The sequence below is a fragment of the Rhinoraja longicauda genome, chromosome 24, assembly GCF_053455715.1.
Source record: "Rhinoraja longicauda isolate Sanriku21f chromosome 24, sRhiLon1.1, whole genome shotgun sequence".
In the NCBI taxonomy this organism is placed as follows: Eukaryota; Metazoa; Chordata; class Chondrichthyes; order Rajiformes; family Arhynchobatidae; genus Rhinoraja; species Rhinoraja longicauda.
In genome coordinates this window covers 19,733,608-19,742,675 of record NC_135976.1, presented here as the reverse complement: position 1 = coordinate 19,742,675, position 9,068 = coordinate 19,733,608, and the positions used below count along the sequence as shown (strand labels likewise).

The following is a 9,068-nucleotide window of genomic DNA, read 5'->3' as shown; positions in this document are numbered from 1 at the left end:
GGGGGGGGGAGAGAGGGGGGGGAGAGAGGGGGGGAGAGAGGGGGAGAGAGGGGGGGAGAGAGGGGGGGAGAGAGAGGGGGGGGGAGAGAGGGGGGGGAGAGAGGGGGGGGAGAGAGGGGGGGGGAGAGAGGGGGGGGGAGAGGAGGGGGGGGGGAGAGAGGGGGGGGGAGAGAGGGGGGGGGGAGAGAGGGGGGGGGGAGAGAGGGGGGGGGAGAGAGGGGGGGGAGAGAGGGGGGGGGAGAGAGGGGGGGGGAGAGAGGGGGGGGGAGAGAGGGGGGGGGGAGAGAGGGGGGGGGAGAGAGGGGGGGGGAGAGAGGGGGGGGGAGAGAGAGGGGGGGGGAGAGAGGGGGGGGAGAGAGGGGGGGGAGAGAGGGGGGGAGAGAGGGGGGGGGAGAGAGGGGGGGGGAGAGAGGGGGGGGGAGAGAGGGGGGGGAGAGAGGGGGGGGGGAGAGAGGGGGGGGGAGAGAGGGGGGGGGGGAGAGAGGGGGGGGGAGAGAGGGGGGGGGAGAGAGGGGGGGGAGAGAGGGGGGGGGAGAGAGGGGGGGGAGAGAGGGGGGGGAGAGAGGGGGGGGAGAGAGGGGGGGGAGAGAGGGGGGGGAGAGAGGGGGGGGGAGAGAGGGGGGGGGAGAGAGGGGGGGGAGAGAGGGGGGGGGAGAGGGGGGGGGGAGAGGGGGGGGGGAGAGAGGGGGGGGGGGGAGAGAGGGGGGGGAGAGAGAGGGGGGGGGAGAGAGGGGGGGAGAGAGGGGGGGGAGAGAGGGGGGGGAGAGAGGGGGGGGAGAGAGGGGGGGGGAGAGAGGGGGGGGGAGAGAGGGGGGGGAGAGAGGGGGGGAGAGAGGGGGGGAGAGAGGGGGGGGGAGAGAGGGGGGGGAGAGAGGGGGGGGGAGAGAGGGGGGGGAGAGAGGGGGGGGGAGAGAGGGGGGGGAGAGAGGGGGGGGAGAGAGGGGGGGAGGAGGGGGGGGAGAGAGGGGGGGGAGAGAGGGGGGGAGAGAGGGGGGGGGAGAGGGGGGGGGAGAGAGGGGGGGAGAGAGGGGGGGGAGAGAGGGGGGGGAGAGAGGGGGGGGAGAGAGGGGGGGGAGAGAGGGGGGGGGGAGAGAGGGGGGGAGAGGAGGGGGGGAGAGAGGGGGGGGAGAGAGGGGGGGAGAGAGGGGGGGGGAGAGAGGGGGGGGAGAGAGGGGGGGGAGAGAGGGGGGGAAGAGGGGGGGGAGAGAGGGGGGGGAGAGAGGGGGGGGAGAGGGGGGGAGAGGGGGGGGTGAGGGGGGGAGAGAGGGGGGGAGGGGGGAGGGGGGGGGGGAGAGGGGGGGGGAGAGGGGGGGGGGAGGGGGGGGAGAGGGGGGGAGGGGGGGGGAGAGGGGGGGGGAGAGGGGGAGAGGGGGGGGAGAGAGGGGGGGAGAGAGGGGGGGAGAGAGGGGGGGGAGAGAGGGGGGGGGAGAGGGGGGGTGAGGGGGGGAGTGGGGGGAGAGTGGGGGGGAGGTGAGGGGGGGAGGGGGGGAGAGAGGGGGGGGAGAGGGGGGGGGAGTGGGGGGGGGGAGAGAGGGGGGGGAGAGGGGGGGGAGAGGGGGGGGGAGAGAGGGGGGGGAGAGAGGGGGGAGTGAGGGGGGAGAGGGGGGGGAGAGAGGGGGGGGGGAGTGGGGGGGTGTGTGGGGAGAGTGGGGGGGAGAGGGGGGGGGAGAGGGGGGGGTGAGTGGGGGGGGGAGTGTGGGGGGGTGTGGGGGGAGAGGGGGGGGGAGTGAGGGGGGGTGTGGGGGAGTGAGGGGGGGAGGGGGGGAGAGAGGGGGGGGGTGGGTGAGGGGGGGGAGTGTGGGGGGTGTGTGGGGGGGTGAGAGGGGGGGGAGGTGGGGGGGGAGAGGGGGTGGGGGGGGTGAGGGGGGGGAGGTGTGGGGGGGAGAGAGGGGGGGAGAGAGGGGGGGAGAGAGGGGGGGGAGAGAGGGGGGGGAGAGAGAGGGGGCCAGAGAGAGGGGGCCAGAGAGAGGGGGCCAGAGAGAGGGGGCCAGAGAGGGGGCCAGAGAGGGGGCCAGAGAGGGGGCCAGAGAGGGGGCCAGAGAGGGGGCCAGAGAGGGGGTGAGGGGGCCAGAGAGGGGGAGGTGGGGCAAGAGAGGGGGAAAATGCAGATAAATGGAATGTGAAAGAGCATGCAGGTAGGTAAGGGGAATGAAAGTGATAGAGAGCGAAGGTAGATATAGATGGATGGAATGGATGGAGAATGGGAGAAAAGGGTTAGAGGGAAAGGATGGAAGAAATAGATGTGAAATAGAAATAGAAATAAATATCGGGAACAAGAGAGAAATGAAGGAAGAAAGGTGTGAGGGAACAGAGGGAGGGAGTGGTGGGAGGGAAACAAAGAATGTCCATGAATGAATGAACTGCTGTACACCCCCCACCCCAGGGGCTGTACACCCCCCACCCCAGGGGCTGTACACCCCCCACCCCAGGGGCTGTACACCCCCCACCCCAGGGGCTGTACACCCCCCACCCCAGGGGCTGTACACCCCCCACCCCAGGGGCTGTACACCCCCCACCCCAGGGGCTGTACACCCCCCACCCCAGGGGCTGTACACCCCCCACCCCAGGGGCTGTACCCACCCATCCCCAACCCCTCCAGGACGAAGCTTGCACACGGCTGTACACCTCCATAGAGCAATGGAGGGCGGACCCACCCCATCGCTGGCAATCTACCCCCCTCGCCCCCACACCTCATCTCACAGCCCCCCCCCCCGCCCTGCGCAAGCCCCCACCCACCCCACCCTCTGCCCTTCACCCCCATACATCCAACACACTCCAGTACCTCACCCCAGGCCCCACCCACAGGAAGGTACCTCGCTGTCCTTTCATTCCTCCACCCATTCAACACACAGGGGATATACCCCCACACAATCCCCTCTCTTCCCCTCATCAAAGACACAGGAAGGTCCCTCCACCCCTTCCTAGGTTCACCCCCATCCAACACACAGGAAGCCCCCCCCCCCCCCCGGCCCTCTCCTCCCGCCCACACACCTCCTTGGGTTCTGCTTGTTTCCCTGGTCCGAGTTGTGTTTGATCATCTTGTAGCGGCCCACCGAGAGAGAGGGGCGAGAGATTGTCATTCCAGCCAGCTGGAGCCTGCGAAGCAAAGCGGAGGGTAGGGTGAGCCACACAGTGGGCAGGTGGAAGGGGAGAGAGAGGATGCACAGAAATATGTGTGAGAGAGAGAGAGAGAGAGAGAGAGAGAGAGAGAGAGAGAGAGAGATGCAGAGTCATTAAGTTAAGCAGAGGGAGGCAGCTAAGGTTGAGAGAAGAGGAGAGTTCATGAGATGGGGAGGGATTTAGTGAGAGAGAGACCAAGAAAATAAGACAAGGATGGGCTGAGTTGGACAGAATGAGAGGTGTTGACATAAACAGAAAGACACTGGATGTCCCCATAGAAAGACAATGGGGAAACAGAAAAAGAGAGCAAAGTACATATTGGACTGAGAGGTGGAGTAGGAAAAGTGAGTGAAAGAAAGGGGAGAGAGGATGGCCCGAGAGAGGGAAGGGGAGGAGAGGGACACAGAGATATAAAAGATAGTGTAACAAAGGGAGTGGGGTGATTGGGAGACAAGAAGAGGTAGGGGGAATGAGATGGGGAGGTAGAGAGGCACAGAAAGAGGGGAATGAGATGGGGAGGTAGAGAGGGCACAGAAAGAGGGGAATGAGATGGGGAGGTAGAGAGGGCACAGAAAGAGTGTAGCAGAAAGAGGGGCGAAAGGGAGGGAGAAAGGAGGAGGAGGGGTGGGGGGGGAAGGAGGGAGGGGGAGTGAGAGTGACAGGGAATTAAAGGGCCTCAAGAGGGGAGTGGGGGAGCGAGCAGGGGGAGCGTGCAGGGGGGAGCGCGCAGGGGGGAGGAGCGAGTGGGGGTGAGCGAGCAGGGGGGGGAGCGAGCGGGGGGGGAGCGAGCGGGGGGGGAGCGAGCGGGGGGGGGAGCGAGCGGGGGGGAGCGAGCGGGGGGGGAGCGAGCGGGGGGGGAGCGAGCGGGGGGGGCGAGCGGGGGGAGTGAGAGGGTGGAGTGAGAGAGGGGAGGTGAGAGAGGGGAGCAAGAGCGAGGGAAGGGCGAGGGGAGCGGGGAATGAGAGGGGGAGCAAACCAGGGTTGGGCAAATGGCAAGGGGGGGCTGAGAGAGGGGGGGGGCTGAGAGAGGGAGGAGTGAGAAGGGGGCAGGGGGTGGGGGCAGAGAGAGGGGTGGGGGCAGAGAGAGGGGAGGGGGGCAGAGAGAGGGGAGGGGGCAGAGAGAGGGGAGGGGGCAGAGAGAGGGGAGGGGGCAGAGAGAGGGGAGGGGGCAGAGAGAGGGGAGGGGGCAGAGAGAGGGGAGGGGGCAGAGGAGAGGGGGAGGGGGCAGAGAGAGGGGCAGAGAGAGGGGAGGGGGCAGAGAGAGGGGAGGGGGGCAGAGAGGGGAGGGGGCAGAGAGAGGGGAGGGGGGCAGAGAGAGGGGAGGGGGCAGAGAGAGGGGAGGGGGCAGAGAGAGGGGAGGGGGCAGAGAGAGGGGAGGGGGCAGAGAGAGGGGAGGGGGCAGAGAGAGGGGAGGGGGCAGAGAGGGGAGGTGGCAGAGAGGGGAGGGGGCAGAGAGGGGAGGGGCAGAGAGGGGAGGGGGCAGAGAGGGGAGGGGGCAGAGAGGGGCAGAGAGGGGAGGGGGCAGAGAGGGGAGGGGGCAGAGAGGGGAGGGGGCAGAGAGGGGAGGGGGCAGAGAGGGGAGGGGGCAGAGGGGAGGGGGCAGAGAGAGGGGAGGGGGCAGAGAGAGGGGAGGGGGGCAGAGAGAGGGGAGGGGGCAGAGAGAGGGGAGGGGGCAGAGAGAGGGGAGGGGGCAGAGAGAGGGGAGGGGGCAGAGAGAGGGGAGGGGGCAGAGAGAGGGGAGGGGGCAGAGAGAGGGGAGGGGGCAGAGAGAGGGGAGGGGGCAGAGAGAGGGGAGGGGGCAGAGAGAGGGGAGGGGGCAGAGAGAGGGGAGGGGGCAGAGAGAGGGGAGGGGGGCAGAGAGAGGGGAGGGGGCAGAGAGAGGGGAGGGGGCAGAGAGCAGGGGAGGGGGCAGAGAGAGGGGAGGGGGCAGAGAGAGGGGAGGGGGCAGAGAGAGGGGAGGGGGGGCAGAGAGGGGAGGGGGCAGAGAGGGGAGGGGGCAGAGAGGGGAGGGGGCAGAGAGGGGAGGGGGCAGAGAGGGGAGGGGGGCAGAGAGGGGATGGGGCAGAGAGAGGGGAGGGGGCAGAGAGAGGGGAGGGGGCAGAGAGAGGGGAGGGGGCAGAGAGAGGGGAGGGGGCAGAGAGAGGGGAGGGGGCAGAGAGAGGGGAGGGGCAGAGAGAGGGGAGGGGGCAGAGAGAGGGGAGGGGGCAGAGAGAGGGGAGGGGGCAGAGAGAGGGGAGGGGGCAGAGAGAGGGGAGGGGGCAGAGAGAGGGGAGGGGGCAGAGAGAGGGGAGGGGGCAGAGAGAGGGGAGGGGGCAGAGAGAGGGGAGGGGGCAGAGAGGGGAGGGGGCAGAGAGGGGAGGGGGCAGAGAGGGGAGGGGGCAGAGAGAGGGGAGGGGGCAGAGAGAGGGGAGGGGGCAGAGAGAGGGGAGGGGGCAGAGAGAGGGGAGGGGGCAGAGAGAGGGGAGGGGCAGAGAGAGGGGAGGGGGCAGAGAGAGGGGAGGGGGCAGAGAGAGGGGAGGGGGCAGAGAGAGGGGAGGGGGCAGAGAGAGGGGAGGGGGGCAGAGAGAGGGGAGGGGGCAGAGAGAGGGGAGGGGGGCAGAGAGAGGGGAGGGGGCAGAGAGAGGGGAGGGGGCAGAGAGAGGGGAGGGGGCAGAGAGAGGGGAGGGGGCAGAGAGAGGGAGGGGGCAGAGAGAGGGGAGGGGGCAGAGAGAGGGGAGGGGGCAGAGAGAGGGGAGGGGGCAGAGAGAGGGGAGGGGGGCAGAGAGAGGGGAGGGGGCAGAGAGAGGGGAGGGGGCAGAGAGAGGGGAGGGGGCAGAGAGAGGGGAGGGGGCAGAGAGGGGAGGGGGCAGAGAGGGGAGGGGGCAGAGAGGGGAGGGGGGCAGAGAGGGGAGGGGGCAGAGAGGGGAGGGGGCAGAGAGGGGAGGGGCAGAGAGGGGGAGGGGGCAGAGAGGGGAGGGGCAGAGAGGGGAGGGGGCAGAGAGGGGAGGGGGCAGAGAGAGGGGTGGGGGCAAGAGAGGGGGGTGGGGGCAGAGAGGGGGGAGGGGCAGAGAGGGGGGAGGGGGCAGAGAGGGGGGAGGGGGCAGAGAGGGGGGGAGGGGGCAGAGAGGGGAGGGGGCAGAGAGGGGAGGGGGCAGAGAGGGGAGGGGGCAGAGAGGGGGAGGGGGGCAGAGAGGGGAGGGGGCAGAGAGGGGAGGGGGCAGAGAGAGGGGTGGGGGAGCAACATATGAAAGAGCGAGTAAAGGGAGGAAATGTTCTTAGGTAGTAACAGTGAGGTTGGGAAAGAATGTAGGATGTGGGTATGGGCAGGTTTGATAGGGAAAATACCAGGAGTGATAATAGGGTCCAAAAGGCTGGCAGGGGCAAGGAGAAATAATAATACATACGGAAACTTTAATATCAACAGGGTTAGGACAGTGGAATTACTGAGGGACAGTGTGAGGAAGCTGGATTCACATCAATGGAGATACAGTCAGTAACACAGGGCACTGGGTTAGATGGGTTACTGCGAGATTGTATGAAGGATCTGGATTAATATCTGTAGGGATACATTCAGTGATACAGGGCACAAGAGGAAAAGGGTACCAAGGGCCAGTGTGAGAGAGCCTGGTTAACATGGATGGATATACATTCAGTGACAGGGCGCTGGTGGAGAGGCATCATTGAGGGCCAGTGTAAGAGAGCAAGCTGAATGAACATTAGTAAAGGCAGTCAGTGACACAGGGTCTGGGAAGAGGGGTTACTGAGGGACAGCATGAGAGGGTTGACTTCACATCAGTGTAGATAAAGAAAGTCAGAGGAAACAGTCTGTGACACAGGATGCTGGAGGGAGAGGGCTTACCGAGACAGTCTGGGGGAGCTGGATTAACATTGGCTGGGATACAGTCAGTGACACAGGATGCTGGAGGGAGAGGGCTTACAAGACAGTCTGGGGAGCTGGATTAACATTGGCTGGGATACAGTCAGTGACACAGGATGCTGGAGGGAGAGGGCTTACCGAGACAGTCTGGGGAGCTGGATTAACATTGGCTGGGATACAGTCAGTGACACAGGATGCTGGAGGGAGAGGCTTACCGAGACAGTCTGGGAGCTGGATTAACATTGGCTGGAGGGACAGGTTACTGAACATTGGCAGTGACACAGGATGCTGGAGGGAGAGGTTACTGAAGGACAGTGTTGCACTCACCTTGAAATGTCGGAGTTCCTGGAACAGAAACGTGACTGGGGAATGGGGAAAAAGTGTGGGATTGGGAGAGAGAATGTAAAATGAGAGATACATCAGGCAAGACGGAAAACAACAGGTACAATTGACAAGGAAAAACTCAGTGACTCACTCTCCCTCTCTCCTTATTTTAACATTCCCTCTTGATCACTCTCTCTCTCTCTCTCTCTCTCACACACACACACACACAAACTCACTTTCTTTCATGCCCTCACAATGTCCCATGTGGAATAACACATTCAAGCAGATATTTGGGTGTGGGCTACATGTTGGGATCTTATCACTAGGTTTGGGGGTTAAAATAGGGAATAACAGACCCCAGGGGGCAGGTTACAGGCTAGGATATAAATCCAGGGGTCTGGAGTTTATACAAAGAATTACAGATCCCCAGGAATGAGTTCCAGCCTGGGATCTGATTGAGTGTATTTGGGGTTTATATCTAGAATAACAGATCTCTGAGAGTGAGTTACAGGCTGGGATCTAAGCCAGGGTTTTGCAGTTAATATTCAGAATAACAGATATTCGCGTGCGTCACAGGCTGGGATGTAATGGAGGGGGCTGGGGTTTATATAGAGAATAACAGATCTCTGAGAGTGAATCCCAGGCTGAGATGTATTGGAAGGGGCTGGAGTTTTACAGAATAACAGATCTCTGAGACCGAGTCACAGGCTGGGATGTATGGAGAGGTTAGGGGTTTACAGCATAACAGATCTCTGGGTCCCAGGCTGGGATGTGTGGAGGGTCGGGGTGAGTGGTCAGCTGGGGATTACCTGGTAGCGATATCATCATCCTCACCCCCCCAGCCCCAGTATTCGTTGGGGAATCCGTTCATTCGCAGGTACTGCTCGGGTGTCATGGCAGAAACGCCTCCAAAATACGTCCTGTACGGCAGTCTGAAACCACACCAGCAACGGCAGGTCAGCAACTAAACAGAGTGCCAAACTACACCAAGAACCATCAACTCACAATGGCCCCATCAGAATGTGGCACCTGAAACACTGGGTGTGAGAGAAACCTCCTTTAATGGTCAAGTTAGTGTGTGTGTGAAGCTGGGTGTGAGGGAACCCTCTGTTAATAGTGATATCTGTGTGTGTGTGTGTGTGTGTGTGTGTGTGTGTGTGTGTGTGTGTGTGTGTGTGTGTGTGTGTGTGTGTGTGTGTGTGTGTGTGTGTGTGTGTGTGTGTGTGTGTGTGTGTGTGTGTGTGTGTGTGTGTGTGTGTGTGTGTGTGTGTGTGAGAAAGAGAGAGAGAGAGTGAGAGAGTGAGCGAGGGCAAGACTGGCTAGGTGTAAGTGAATGCTCTGATAATTGTGACTTGAATGTTCGTGAGCCCGAGTGCGAGGGATGATGCCTCTTTTGGTGCTTTCTGTGTGAAAACACTGGTGCTATGAAACACTGCTTTAGTGTGATTTCAGAGTCCAGGTGATGGACCACTGCTTTTGAAGTGATGTCAGTGTGTGCAGGTGTGGGGGAATGTTTATTCTGATCCAGAAGATTAAGATGCACAGATTCACAGTGTCATGGACGCATAGACTTGGATTGTTTTCTCTGGAATGAAAGGCAGGTTAAGGGAAGAGCTCATTGAAGCATATAAAATGATAGGGCAGACAGCCAGAACCTTTTACCCCAGAGTGCCCTCTCTTTCCCAGAACATAGAACTGGATTACATGGAAGTTGGAGGGTTGCCGTGAAAGAGCATTATTGTGACTGGAGGATTAGTTTACTTTAGAG

The 9,068-nt window shown here is 63.5% G+C and overlaps 1 protein-coding gene across 2 annotated transcripts in view; it reads right to left on the bottom strand.

Annotated features, from left to right (window-relative positions):
* The window catches only part of ppox (protoporphyrinogen oxidase), a 30,982-nt gene extending 27,886 nt beyond the window's left edge, over window positions 1-3,096 (bottom strand). For both annotated transcript variants that reach the window (XM_078420753.1, XM_078420756.1), the window contains exon 1: window positions 2,992-3,096. The gene's annotated coding sequence lies outside the window, so the exon portion shown is untranslated. The remainder of the gene's footprint in view (window positions 1-2,991) is intronic.
* Between the last annotated feature and the right edge of the window lie 5,972 nt (window positions 3,097-9,068).